At 46.2% G+C, this 14,177-nt stretch overlaps 1 protein-coding gene across 2 annotated transcripts in view; it reads right to left on the bottom strand.

Annotated features, from left to right (window-relative positions):
- The window catches only part of MEAK7 (MTOR associated protein MEAK7), a 43,088-nt gene that overhangs the window by 12,916 nt on the left and 15,995 nt on the right, over nt 1-14,177 (bottom strand). The window contains exon 1 of one of the 2 annotated variants that reach the window (XM_075189367.1): nt 10-109. The exons of the other annotated variant lie outside the window; for it this stretch is intronic. The gene's annotated coding sequence lies outside the window, so the exon portion shown is untranslated. Of the gene's footprint in view, nt 1-9; nt 110-14,177 lie in introns of those variants that run through there. 2 annotated transcript variants of the gene reach the window in all.

Below are 14,177 nucleotides of genomic sequence, written 5' to 3'. Positions count from 1 at the left end.
TGCACTCACCTGTACATCGGCTTCTTCTAACACACAATGATTACCAGTGACGTCATGTAGCCCCGCCTACTAGTCCGCCCCTGCTATTCATCTGCCCGGTGAGTGGCAGTGCGATTCTCCAATCACCGCCAAAACGTGGGAGGAGACAGCAAGAGGGCAGATCCGATAGTGCGGCCATATTAGAGACTGGCAAATTCTCTTCGGGTCCTAGCGTCCGCCTGGTATGCTGGAGATGTGAGGTGACCCCGTAGAGATTACTTGGAGGGACGGTGCTAATGTCACAGGATGTTCTGTACATCAGACGGGGCACTGACACTGCACACAGGATACACAGCTCGTTTGTGGTTGTATCACACAGTTGTACTATGGGGAAAGTGCTGTCATATCATTCTTTTATTTTACTGGTTTTGTGCAGCTGTTGAGATTGGAGAAGAGTCAGATAGAGACAGCACTGATAGAGAGTGACAGAGACATCCAGGGTGAGATGCAGCACTGATAGAGAGTGTCAGAGACATCCAGGGTGACATGCAGCACTCAGCACTGATAGAGAGTGTCAGAGACATCCAGGTGAGATGCAGCACTCAGGACTGATAGAGAGTGTCAGAGACATCCAGGTGAGATGCAGCACTCAGGGCTGATAGAGAGTGACAGAGACATCCAGGTGAGATGCAGCACTCAGGACTGATAGAGAGTGTCAGAGACATCCAGGGTGAGATGCAGCACTCAGGACTGATAGAGAGTGTCAGAGACATCCAGGTGAGATGCAGCACTCAGGGCTGATAGAGAGTGTCAGAGACATCCAGGGTGAGATGCAGCACTCAGGACTGATAGAGAGTGTCAGAGACATCCAGGTGAGATACAGCACTCAGGGCTGATAGAGAGTGTCAGAGACATCCAGGTGAGATGCAGCACTCAGCACTGATAGAGAGTGTCAGAGACATCCAGGTGAGATGCAGCACTCAGGACTGATAGAGAGTGTCAGAGACATCCAGGTGAGATGCAAGAGTCAGGACTGATAGAGACATCCAGGTGAGATGCAGCACTCAGGACTGATAGAGAGTATCAGAGACATCCAGGTGAGATGCAGCACTCAGGACTGATAGAGAGTGTCAGAGACATCCAGGGTGACATGCAAGAGTCAGGACTGATAGAGACATCCAGGTGAGATGCAGCACTCAGGACTGATAGAGAGTATCAGAGACATCCAGGGTGACATGCAAGAGTCAGGACTGATAGAGACATCCAGGTGAGATGCAGCACTCAGGGCTGATAGAGAGTGTCAGAGACATCCAGGGTGAGATGCAGCACTTAGGACTGATAGAGAGTGTCAGAGACATCCAGGTGAGATGCAGCACTCAGGACTGATAGAGAGTGTCAGAGACATCCAGGGTGAGATACAGCACTCAGGACTGATAGAGAGTGTCAGAGACATCCAGGTGAGATGCAGCACTCAGGACTGATAGAGAGTGACAGAGACATCCAGGGTGAGATGCAGCACTCAGGACTGATAGAGAGTGACAGAGACATCCAGGTGAGATGCAGCACTCAGGACTGATAGAGAGTGTCAGAGAAATCCAGGGTGAGATGCAGCACTCAGGACTGATAGAGAGTGTCAGAGAAATCCAGGGTGAGATGCAGCACTCAGGACTGATAGAGAGTGTCAGAGACATCCAGGTGAGATGCAGCACTCAGGACTGATAGAGAGTGTCAGAGAAATCCAGGGTGAGATGCAGCACTCAGGACTGATAGAGAGTGACAGAGACATCCAGGGTGAGATGCAGCACTCAGGACTGATAGAGAGTGTCAGAGAAATCCAGGGTGAGATGCAGCACTCAGGACTGATAGAGAGTGTCAGAGACATCCAGGGTGAGATGCAGCACTCAGGACTGATAGAGAGTGTCAGAGACATCCAGGTGAGATGCAGCACTCAGGACTGATAGAGAGTGTCAGAGAAATCCAGGGTGAGATGCAGCACTCAGGACTGATAGAGAGTGTCAGAGACATCCAGGGTGACATGCAGCACTCAGGACTGATAGAGAGTGTCAGAGAAATCCAGGGTGAGATGCAGCACTCAGGACTGATAGAGAGTGTCAGAGACATCCAGGTGAGATGCAGCACTCAGGGCTGATAGAGAGTGTCAGAGACATCCAGGTGAGATGCAGCACTCAGCACTGATAGAGAGTGTCAGAGACATCCAGGTGAGATGCAGCACTCAGGACTGATAGAGAGTGTCAGAGACATCCAGGGTGACATGCAAGAGTCAGGACTGATAGAGAGTGTCAGAGACATCCAGGGTGAGATACAGCACTCAGGACTGATAGAGAGTGTCAGAGACATCCAGGTGAGATGCAGCACTCAGGACTGATAGAGAGTGACAGAGACATCCAGGGTGAGATGCAGCACTCAGGACTGATAGAGAGTGTCAGAGACATCCAGGGTGACATGCAGCACTCAGGACTGATAGAGTGTCAGAGACATCCAGGGTGAGATGCAGCACTCAGGACTGATAGAGAGTGACAGAGACATCCAGGTGAGATGCAGCACTCAGGACTGATAGAGAGTGTCAGAGAAATCCAGGGTGAGATGCAGCACTCAGGACTGATAGAGAGTGTCAGAGAAATCCAGGGTGAGATGCAGCACTCAGGACTGATAGAGAATGTCAGAGACATCCAGGTGAGATGCAGCACTGATAGAGTGTCAGAGACATCCAGGTGAGATGCAGCACTCAGGACTGATAGAGAGTGTCAGAGAAATCCAGGGTGAGATGCAGCACTCAGGACTGATAGAGAGTGTCAGAGAAATCCAGGGTGAGATGCAGCACTCAGGACTGATAGAGAGTGTCAGAGACATCCAGGTGAGATGCAGCACTCAGGACTGATAGAGAGTGTCAGAGACATCCTGGGTGAGATACAGCACTCGGGACTGATAGATAGTGACAGAGACATCCAGGGTCACATGCAGCACTCAGGACTGATAGAGAGTGACAGAGACATCCAGGGTGAGATGCAGCACTCAGGACTGATAGAGAGTGTCAGAGACATCCAGGCGAGATGCAGCACTCAGCACTGATAGGGAGTGTCAGAGACATCCAGGGTCACATGCAGCACTCAGGACTGATAGAGAGTGTCAGAGACATCCAGGGTGAGATGCAGCACTCAGCACTGATAGAGAGTGACAGAGACATCCAGGGTCACATGCAGCACTCAGGACTGATAGAGAGTGACAGAGACATCCAGGGTCACATGCAGCACTCAGGACTGATAGAGAGTGACAGAGACATCCAGGGTCACATGCAGCACTCAGGACTGATAGTGTCAGAGACATCCAGGCGAGATGCAGCACTCAGGACTGATAGGGAGTGTCAGAGACATCCAGGGTGAGATGCAGCACTCAGGACTGATAGAGAGTGTCAGAGACATCCAGGGTGAGATGCAGCACTCAGCACTGATAGAGAGTGACAGAGACATCCAGGGTCACATGCAGCACTCAGGACTGATAGAGAGTGTCAGAGACATCCAGGGTCACATGCAGCACTCAGGACTGATAGAGAGTGACAGAGACATCCAGGGTCACATGCAGCACTCAGGACTGATAGAGAGTGACAGAGACATCCAGGGTCACATGCAGCACTCAGGACTGATAGAGAGTGACAGAGACATCCAGGGTCACATGCAGCACTCAGGACTGATAGAGAGTGTCAGAGACATCCAGGTGAGATGCAGCACTGATAGAGTGTCAGAGACATCCAGGTGAGATGCAGCACTCAGGACTGATAGAGAGTGTCAGAGAAATCCAGGGTGAGATGCAGCACTCAGGACTGATAGAGAGTGTCAGAGACATCCAGGTGAGATGCAGCACTCGGGACTGATAGATAGTGACAGAGACATCCAGGGTGAGATGCAGCACTGATAGAGAGTGACAGAGACATCCAGGGTGAGATTCAGCACTGATAGAGAGTGACAGAGACATCCAGGGTGAGATGCAGCACTCAGGACTGATAGAGAGTGTCAGAGACATCCAGGGTGAGATGCAGCACTCAGGACTGATAGAGAGTGACAGAGACATCCAGGGTGAGATGCAGCACTCAGGACTGATAGAGAGTGTCAGAGACATCCAGGGTGAGATGCAGCACTCAGGACTGATAGAGAGTGACAGAGACATCCAGGGTGAGATGCAGCACTCAGGACTGATAGAGAGTGACAGAGACATCCAGGGTGAGATGCAGCACTCAGGACTGATAGAGAGTGTCAGAGACATCCAGGGTGAGATGCAGCACTCAGCACTGATAGAGAGTGACAGAGACATCCAGGGTCACATGCAGCACTCAGGACTGATAGAGAGTGACAGAGACATCCAGGGTGACATGCAGCACTCAGGACTGATAGTGTCAGAGACATCCAGGCGAGATGCAGCACTCAGGACTGATAGGGAGTGTCAGAGACATCCAGGGTGAGATGCAGCACTCAGGACTGATAGAGAGTGTCAGAGACATCCAGGGTGAGATGCAGCACTCAGCACTGATAGAGAGTGACAGAGACATCCAGGGTCACATGCAGCACTCAGGACTGATAGAGAGTGACAGAGACATCCAGGGTCACATGCAGCACTCAGGACTGATAGAGAGTGACAGAGACATCCAGGGTCACATGCAGCACTCAGGACTGATAGAGAGTGTCAGAGACATCCAGGTGAGATGCAGCACTCAGGGCTGATAGAGAGTGTCAGAGACATCCAGGGTGAGATGCAGCACTCAGCACTGATAGAGAGTGACAGAGACATCCAGGGTGAGATGCAGCACTCAGGACTGATAGAGAGTGTCAGAGACATCCAGGTGAGATGCAGCACTCAGGGCTGATAGAGAGTGTCAGAGACATCCAGGGTGAGATGCAGCACTCAGCACTGATAGAGAGTGACAGAGACATCCAGGGTGACATGCAGCACTCAGGACTGATAGAGAGTGTCAGAGACATCCAGGGTGAGATGCAGCACTCAGGACTGATAGAGAGTGACAGAGACATCCAGGGTGAGATGCAGCACTCAGCACTGATAGAGAGTGACAGAGACATCCAGGGTGACATGCAGCACTCAGGACTGATAGAGAGTGTCAGAGACATCCAGGTGAGATGCAGCACTCAGGGCTGATAGAGAGTGTCAGAGACATCCAGGGTGAGATGCAGCACTCAGCACTGATAGAGAGTGACAGAGACATCCAGGGTGACATGCAGCACTCAGGACTGATAGAGAGTGTCAGAGACATCCAGGGTGAGATGCAGCACTCAGGACTGATAGAGAGTGTCAGAGACATCCAGGGTCACATGCAGCAGTCAGGACTGATAGAGAGTGACAGAGACATCCAGGGTGACATGCAGCAGTCAGGACTGATAGAGAGTGTCAGAGACATCCAGGGTGACATGCAGCAGTCAGGACTGATAGAGAGTGTCATAGACATCCAGGTGAGATGCAGCACTCAGGACTGATAGAGAGTGTCAGAGACATCCAGGGTCACATGCAGCACTCAGGACTGATAGAGAGTGTCAGAGACATCCAGGGTGACATGCAGCACTCAGGACTGATAGAGAGTGATAGAGTTCCTGGGGTGAGGAGCAGCACTGGAAGAACATGGGTCCCTGTATATATTTGCTGTCATCCCCGTTGTCCCGTAGAACTCATACACTTTCTTCTCACATCTATATTAAAGTTCTCACTTACATTTCATTTTAATGTACAGTAAATTTGACTCTGCTGTATTGCAGTTCATAACCGATGTAATATTTCATGCTGCCACTAGATGTCACCATTGCTAATGTGTTCTGTGAAGGTAACAATTCTATGTACAGGAATAAAAAAATCATTCACTAACTTATAAAAAAAAAAATGGGGATAAAGATTTTAGAAAACACTAATATCGTGTTCATCAAAACAAAAAAAACACTAACGTACAGCTCAGGCCGGGCAGTGTCAACTTTACTCCATGTATCCAGCTGTCTCTGCTGTCACTACCTGGATATCACAGAGTTTCCTCAAACTCAACATCTTCAAATCCGTGCTCAACATCATCCTTCCTCCCACCTATGTTGCTGTCCCTTCCAATATCTCTGACAACATCTCTCTTTCACCTGTCACCCAAGCCCGCTGTCTTGGAGTCACCCTTGACTCTGCCCTCAGCTTTACCCTCCTTATCCAGTCCCTCACCTAATCCGTCCCCTTCTCCTCCGTAACATCACTGAAATCCATTTTTTCCTCTGTTAGGAAGCAACCAAAATCCTGGTCCATTCACTCATCATTTCTCATCTTGACTATTACAACCTCCTCCTCACTGACCTTCCTGACTTTTTGACTTTTAATCCATACAGAATACTGCGGCTGGGCTCATCTTCCTCTCCCACCGCACCCCTTCTGCTTCTCTGCATAAATCCCCTCATTGGCTCCCTATCAGTTTCAGAATTCAGTTCAAGCTCCTCACCCTCACTTACACCGCCCTTACTGACTCTTCTCCCCACTTACATCTCTGACCTTGTCTCCAGGTACATACCTACCCGGCCACTCCGCTCCACCTCTGACCTCCACCTCCATTCACCTCTCTTTACCTCCTCCCATGCTCATCTGCAAGACTTCTGCCGTGCTGCCCCCAATCTTTGAAGTCACTACCCAGCCTCACTCGACTCTCCCCCCAACCTTCAGTCCTTCAAATGCTCACTCAAAACTCACCTTTACAAGCTCGCCTATCCTACCACCTCCTAACCATTCTATCCATTACCTCCTCTTCCTCGTCTGCCATCTCCATTTTCTCCCAGTTGGTCCTACTGTCTATCAGCCCCCCCCCCCTCTAGAATGTAAGCTCTCACAATCAGGGTCCTCTCAACCTATTGTCCCATGTCGGTCTCCTGTCCGATTCCCTCGTATGTCCTGTATTTTGCAGCACTCTGTGCGAGTCCCCATAGCATCACTCACACTCATCTGTGCTACTTATGTGTATAACTTCGGTATCCGATGAAGCGGAATCTGTGGCGCCTTATAAATAAATAATAATAATAATAATAATGTTTGGGGCCAACACAACCCACCAGGGTCAGATTGTTATATCAGCCTCTTTGGAAAATTCATCAGCGATCAATAGCAACTAGTGCTACGTGTGTTGTCATCAACTACTGCTCCGATATGTCGGATATTATACATCTATTTGGCCACCTGCGGACCTGTGGGCTGTATAAGTGGCCAATTTGCCTTTCAGCAGCGGAGTGACGCAATGAGGATCACTACAGCTGGGTCGATATTAATTATATTACTGCCAGGTTTACTCTTACACAGGATAACTTCAATATCAACGTGCAATAAAATGAACCTATTGTGAATTTCATTTTTACTTTTTGGCCAATTTGTCCTGACATTGTCCTGTGTGGGGTCCAATAAATAGATTACCTGAAGAAAAAATAAATTGTTTTTGAACAGATTTGTAAATGTGATTGTCCAGTAATCAGTTAAGCACGTTGGCTCATCAGTCTATAATAGTTCATTATTACTATCAAAGATTTGTACGGTGCCACAGTGCTGCGCAGCGCCATACGGACGGGAAAACAGGACATACATAAAACAAGGACGAGAAAATAAACACAGACATGAAATACAAAGGGTATGGAGGACCCTGCTCATTAGAGATCTGACATTCTAAGTGGGAGAGGTCACAGCTGAAACAAGAGGAGCGAGTGTGGTTCAGAGTGGATATTGGGATAGTTGTGAGGGTGCATTAGTCTGAGTAGTATATGTGGATTTTGAAAGAACCTGTAAAGATGTTGGGGTCTGCAGAGAGTCTGCTTGGGTGTGGTAGGGATTTCAATAGGGAGCAGCTTGGGAGTGAGAGGCGCAGGTCAGAGGTAGATCTAAGAGGTAACGTGGGACAGTTATTGAGAACTGAACACCTAGATTTGAGCAGTTAGGCTGAGAACGTGCGTACGGTGGTTACATTGTAATTCTATGTTGCAGAGCGAGGTGTGCTGCATCCAGTGACATTATCACACAGCGTGCACCCTGCGGAGTACCCACTCACAGCACTGGCAGTCAGTATTATTCTAACCATATTAGGTATAAATGGAGCAGCTGTAATACAAGTGCCACATCCTGTATTCATCTCATACAGGTTCAGTCACTCGCCCTCCTTCCTGCTTCACACGTTTTCTTTAGATCACTGGGAAACTCGCCTATTATGTATCGTGTTTAAGGAATTACTATATATGGTAAAAAGATTCTATACAGTGACTCAGCAGCTGATTGTGCAGACTCTGTGTTTAAGGAAACACGTGGTTTACAGTCACTGCCCTCCAAGGATTTGTGTGTGGCCTGCAGGTAACTAGTACTGAGCTCTGCACCTGCATGTACCCTCCCTGCAGACCTATACCAGGATTTGTAGCCTCTCCCTGCACCCCTATACCAGGATTTGTAGCCTCTCCCTGCAGCCCTATACCAGGATTTGTAGCCTCTCCCTGCACCCCCTATACCAGGATTTAAAGCCTCTCCCTGCAGCATGCAATTCCTGCTGGGTTTCCTCCGGGTGCTCCGCTTTCCTCCCACACTCAAAAAACATTTTAGTAGGTCAATTGGCTGCTATTAAAATTGCCCTTGGGCTCTCTCGGTCTGTGTGGGTGTATGTTAGGGGATTTAGACCTTAAGTGCCAATGGGGCAGAGACTGATGTGAATGAGTTCTCTGTACAGCGCTGCAGAATTAGTGGCGTTATTTATGCTATATAAATAAATAGATGATGATGATGGTGATGAGGGACTTGGATGTTCTCCAATACTTCTTTTATAGGCTACCTGTTGCCCACACACAGTGGAAAAAAATATTTAATCAATCAACTACAAACTTATGTCATCTCTGAAGCATGAAGCACAAAGTGCCTCGTGCCTCACCAAGTCTTAGTGAATTGGTTTGAAAAGTGGAGAGGTTGCCTGTAGCAACCAATCAGATTCTAGCTGTCATTTGTAGACTGTACTAAATAAATAATAGCTAGAATCTGATTGGTTTTTCAAACCTGCCAGAAAACTCTCAGCTTGATACATTTACCCCCTGGAATTTGGCATCTCAATCCACTTTGGTTGCTGGACCTCACCTGAAAAAGCAGTGTTGGACTGTGGGCACTTGGCCATCAGCTCCCCCCCTCCCCCCCTCCCCCCTCCCAAGCTAGCCCACCCTTCATTCAGTTAACACTGGTGGGTCACATGTTTGCCCCCTTCGATAGTAAATGCCTCCAAAGCTTCTCCTTCCTCCTTATCTCTCTTCCTGTTCTTCCAGGACACGGACCGGTACATGGCGTGACCTCTGATTTCTGGAGACGTCCCCCCACCGACCTGTATCTGGCCGCACTGTAAGGCGACGATTTCCTAACAAAGGGGGTTATTTTATAGGATGGGGCTAAGGCCTCAATTGTAAGTAGGGGCAATTCCAGCTAAAGGGGGCAGATTTGCTCCTGGACAAACCATGTTGCACTGTAAAGGGTTACCATCTGAACTGCCGGGCCCCTACCCGACGTAGCTACGGGGCCCGTGGTGCAGATTTCCGCCCCAGTTTCAGTCTACGTTCTGTATTTCTTACAGCAGTTAACTCCCAGAGTGAAATCTTTCTTCTATTATCCACTAAGTTCAGTCTATGTGGAAATAGGTCAGAAGGAGTCGTTATGTTACATCCTCGTTGTACAAGGAAATGGGAGGGGACCGTCCCGCAGACACCAAGCGCTGGATGGTGATAGAAATGTGTCACAGTCGTACAGCTCGTTAGTAACAGAGGAGACGCAACGTTCGCTTATCTTTAATTATTAAGAATTTTGTTATTATTGTAGAGTCTCAATAAGAACCGCAGAGAGAGCTGGGGGGTGAATTTAGGGAAATACTTTGAATATTGCCCCAAAATAACTTGTAATCTGCAGGAAGCTGCTGTTCTGTATAAAGGACTCTGTGGCTTTACACATCAGCTCAGTGGGCGCTAAAAGTGACAAAAAGCAGAATCTTGAAAAATTATATTTTCCATACTTTTTCCTTCTTGTCACCTCCTGTGTCTTTCAGCAATGTATCTCCACCATCCAGCATTGTTCTTGCTCTATACTCTCTGCGTTGGATACAGTTATAGAAGGAAACTTTCTATCATGTCCCAGTGTAACAAAACAAACAGCTCTCCCCGATGATATAAACACATGACTGAAAAACACAGGAGGATGCCAGAACCATGAAACACAATGTTTAGTAAAAGTTGCATGAGGACAAATACAGAAGACAATAGTAGGAACCACTTTATCCATAATAATATGTTTGTTTTCTGTACAGTGCTGGGGGAGGGGGGTATTGCTCTCCCCCCACCAGCTGTGCACAGAAGGATACCTGGTGTTTCCAGTTAGATGAGGGCATTGCACTGAGTCAGGCACATTCTTCTAGTCTGATGCACAATGGGCAGATTTGGGACATCCGCCCCTCTGGTCTGAGCTGCACATTAGGGGATTGATGCATGAGATAAGCTGAGGTCAGAGTGATGCAGACAGAAAGGCTCGCTGCTCCCCAGTCACCGAGCACCCCCCCCCCCAGATGGGCCTGGCTCTGTGCACTGCAGGACTCGCTGCTCCCCAGTCACCGAGCACCCCCCCCCCCTCCCAGATGGTCCTAGCTCTGTGCACTGCAGGACTCTCTGCTCCCCAGTCACCGAGCACCCCCCCCCCCCCCCCCCCTCCCAGATGGTCCTAGCTCTGTGCACTGCAGGACTCTCTGCTCCCCAGTCACCGAGCACACCCCCCCACCCCCTCCCAGATGGGCCTGGCTCTGTGCACTGCAGGACTCTCTGCTCCCCAGTCACCGAGCACCCCCCCCCCCCCAGATGGACCTGGCTCTGTGCACTGCAGGACTCGCTGCTCCCCAGTCACCGAGCACCCCCCCCCCCAGATGGGCCTGGCTCTGTGCACTGCAGGACTCTCTGCTCCCCAGTCACCGAGCACCCCCCCCCCCCCCAGATGGACCTGGCTCTGTGCACTGCAGGACTCTCTGCTCCCCAGTCACCGAGCACCCCCCCCCCCCAGATGGACCTGGCTCTGTGCACTGCAGGACTCTCTGCTCCCCAGTCACCGAGCACATAACGGAGCTTTGCAGTGTGTTTATTAGGATATAAATACATGTCCCCATTTATCAAATTCACTTCATTATAATATTTGACAAATGGTTTTGTAATGAAAATGATTTGTCCAGAACAGCTTTAAATCATGATAATGTCCATGGTACATATAGATTCAGTGTCTGTTAGTCTGTAAGTATAGATAATGGCACAGTGCTACTTCTTATGTGCTCTATACTGGATGTTATTCTCAGTACATGATCTTTCTATGTAAGTATGGATAATGGCACAGTGCTACTTCTTATGTGCTCTATACTGGATGTCATTCTCAGTATATGATCTTACTATGTAAGTATGGATAATGGCACAGTGCTACTTCTTATGTGCTCTATACTGGATGTCATTTTCAGTACATGATCTTACTATGTAAGTATGGATAATGGCACAGTGCTACTTCTTATGTGCTCTATACTGGATGTTATTCTCAGTACATGATCTTTCTATGTAAGTATGGATAATGGCACAGTGCTACTTCTTATGTGCTCTATACTGGATGTCATTCTCAGTATATGATCTTACTATGTAAGTATGGATAATGGCATAGTGCTACTTCTTATGTCCTCTATACTGGATGTCATTCCCAGTACATGATCTTACTATATAAGTATGGATAATGGCACAGTGCTACTTCTTATGTTCTCTATACTAGATGTCATTCTCAGTATATGATCTTACTATGTAAGTATGGATAATGGCATAGTGCTACTTCTTATGTCCTCTATACTGGATGTCATTCTCAGTATATGATCTTACTATGTAAGTATGGATAATGGCATAGTGCTACTTCTTATGTCCTCTATACTGGATGTCATTCTCAGTATATGATCTTACTATGTAAGTATGGATAAAGGCACAGTGCTACTTCTTATGTTCTCTATACTAGATGTCATTCTCAGTATATGATCTTACTATATAAGTATGGATAATGGCACAGTGCTACTTCTTATGTGCTCTATACTGGATGTCATTCTCAGTTTATGATCTTACTATGTAAGTATGGATAATGGCACAGTGCTACTTCTTATGTCCTCTATACTGGATGTTATTCTCAGTATATGATCTTACTATGCAAGTATGGATAATGGCACAGTGCTACTTCTTATGTTCTCTATACTGGATGTTATTCTCAGTACATGATCTTACTATGTAAGTATGGATAATGGCACAGTGCTACTTATGTTCTCTATACTGGATGTAATTCTCAGTATTTGTTCTTATTGCTGAGGCATGGCAAATTGCACAGTACAACTTCCATTGTGCTAGATGCAATTCCTAGTATCTGCACTAATATATGAGCCGCACAGCACAGTACCACTTCTCTTGTCCTGTATGCTGGATGTAACTGTCAGTAGTTTGGACAATAGTAACATATTTTAAGGACATTAAAATGGATACAAATAATGTGATATATTTTACATATATTCCTGTGGACGTCATTGTAGAACAAAATCCTTCAGAGGAACAGATAAGTAATATATTAATATTGTCAGTCACATGATGAGATTTAACCCCTTCCATCCCCCCGACGACTGCAGAGCATAGAATTAAATGGGAGGGGGGGAGGAAGCGTTACCCTAAGTACTCAGCACATTCCTCTTCTCCGAGACCACATCACGGACTGGGAATGTATTACCGCCAGGATGAGTAACAGCCGCACATTATGTAGTATATGTGTGTATTATATATATTATAAATATACACACTCACCCCCACGGCCTAATTAAGGGTTCAGGACGCTCTTAGCTTTTTAAAATATTCACAGCAATCTGTGTCACTCATTTCAGGTTCATTAAAACCAGCGGAACGGAGACGTGAGCGGGCGCTACTGCGTGTAGACTTGAAGGGGGAGGGGCTGTCACACCTGCGCTGTCACCATCTTTGTCTCTACTACTCGCGTATCCTCAAACACCCGCCCAGCTTTTACCATGGGAATACATCAAAATTAAAACCTTACTACAATATTATAGTCAGTTTTCTTTCCTTATAATTAAATCACTGAAAATCATCATTATGTGCAGGGATTGGAGTTGTTTTGTAGAACAGATTGTGTTTCTTTATGCATCATATATTCTCACAGGTAACGCTGTGGGCAAGGAACAGGTAGCGAAACAGAACTATTTCTCCTGACAAAACCAGCTGATATTCTATACTTGAGATTTAGAAAACTAAATACATTGTAAAGCGCATTTTTCCCTATTTTGTGTTCCAGTATTAGAATTAGTTACTAGTAATGATTAGTCGGTAGTAGTAATGATTAGTCGGTAGTAGTAATGATTAGCTGTTAGTAGTAAGATTAGTTAGTAATGATTGCTTGTTACTAGTAATGATTAGCTGTTTGTAGTAAGATTAGTTAGTAATGATTGCTTGTTACTAGTAATGATTAGCTGTTAGTAGTAAGATTAGTTAGTAATGATTACTTGTTACTAGTAATGATTAGTTAGTAGTAGTAATGATTAGCTGTTAGTAGTAAGATTAGTTAGTAATAATGATTACTTGTTACTAGTAATCATTAGTCAGCAGTAGTAATGATTAGTTAGTAGTAGTAATGATTAGTCAGCAGTAGTAATGATTAGTTAGTAGTAGTAATGATTAGCTGTTAGTATTAATATTATTTAGTAATAATGATTACTTGTTACTAGTAATGATTAGTCAGCAGTAGTCAGCAGTAGTAATGATTAGTTAGTAGTAGTAATGATTAGCTGTTAGTAGTAAGATTTGTTAGTAATTATGATTACTTGTTACTAGTAATGATTAGTCAGCAGTAGTAATGATTAGTTAGTAGTAGTAATGATTAGCTGTTAGTAGTAAGATTAGTTAGTAATTATGATTACTTGTTACTAGTGATGATTAGTTAGTAGTAATGATTAGTTAGTAGTAGTAATTATTAGCTGTTAGTAGTAAGATTAGTTAGTAATAATGATTACTTGTTACTAGTAATGATTAGTCAGCAGTAGTAATGATTAGTTAGTAGTAGTAATGATTAGTTAGTAGTAGTAATGATTAGCTGTTAGTAGTAAGATTAGTTAGTAATGA

The sequence above is a fragment of the Mixophyes fleayi genome, chromosome 10 (assembly GCF_038048845.1).
Source record: "Mixophyes fleayi isolate aMixFle1 chromosome 10, aMixFle1.hap1, whole genome shotgun sequence".
NCBI lineage: Eukaryota > Metazoa > Chordata > Amphibia > Anura > Limnodynastidae > Mixophyes > Mixophyes fleayi.
This window is presented reverse-complemented; position numbering and strand designations above follow the sequence as displayed.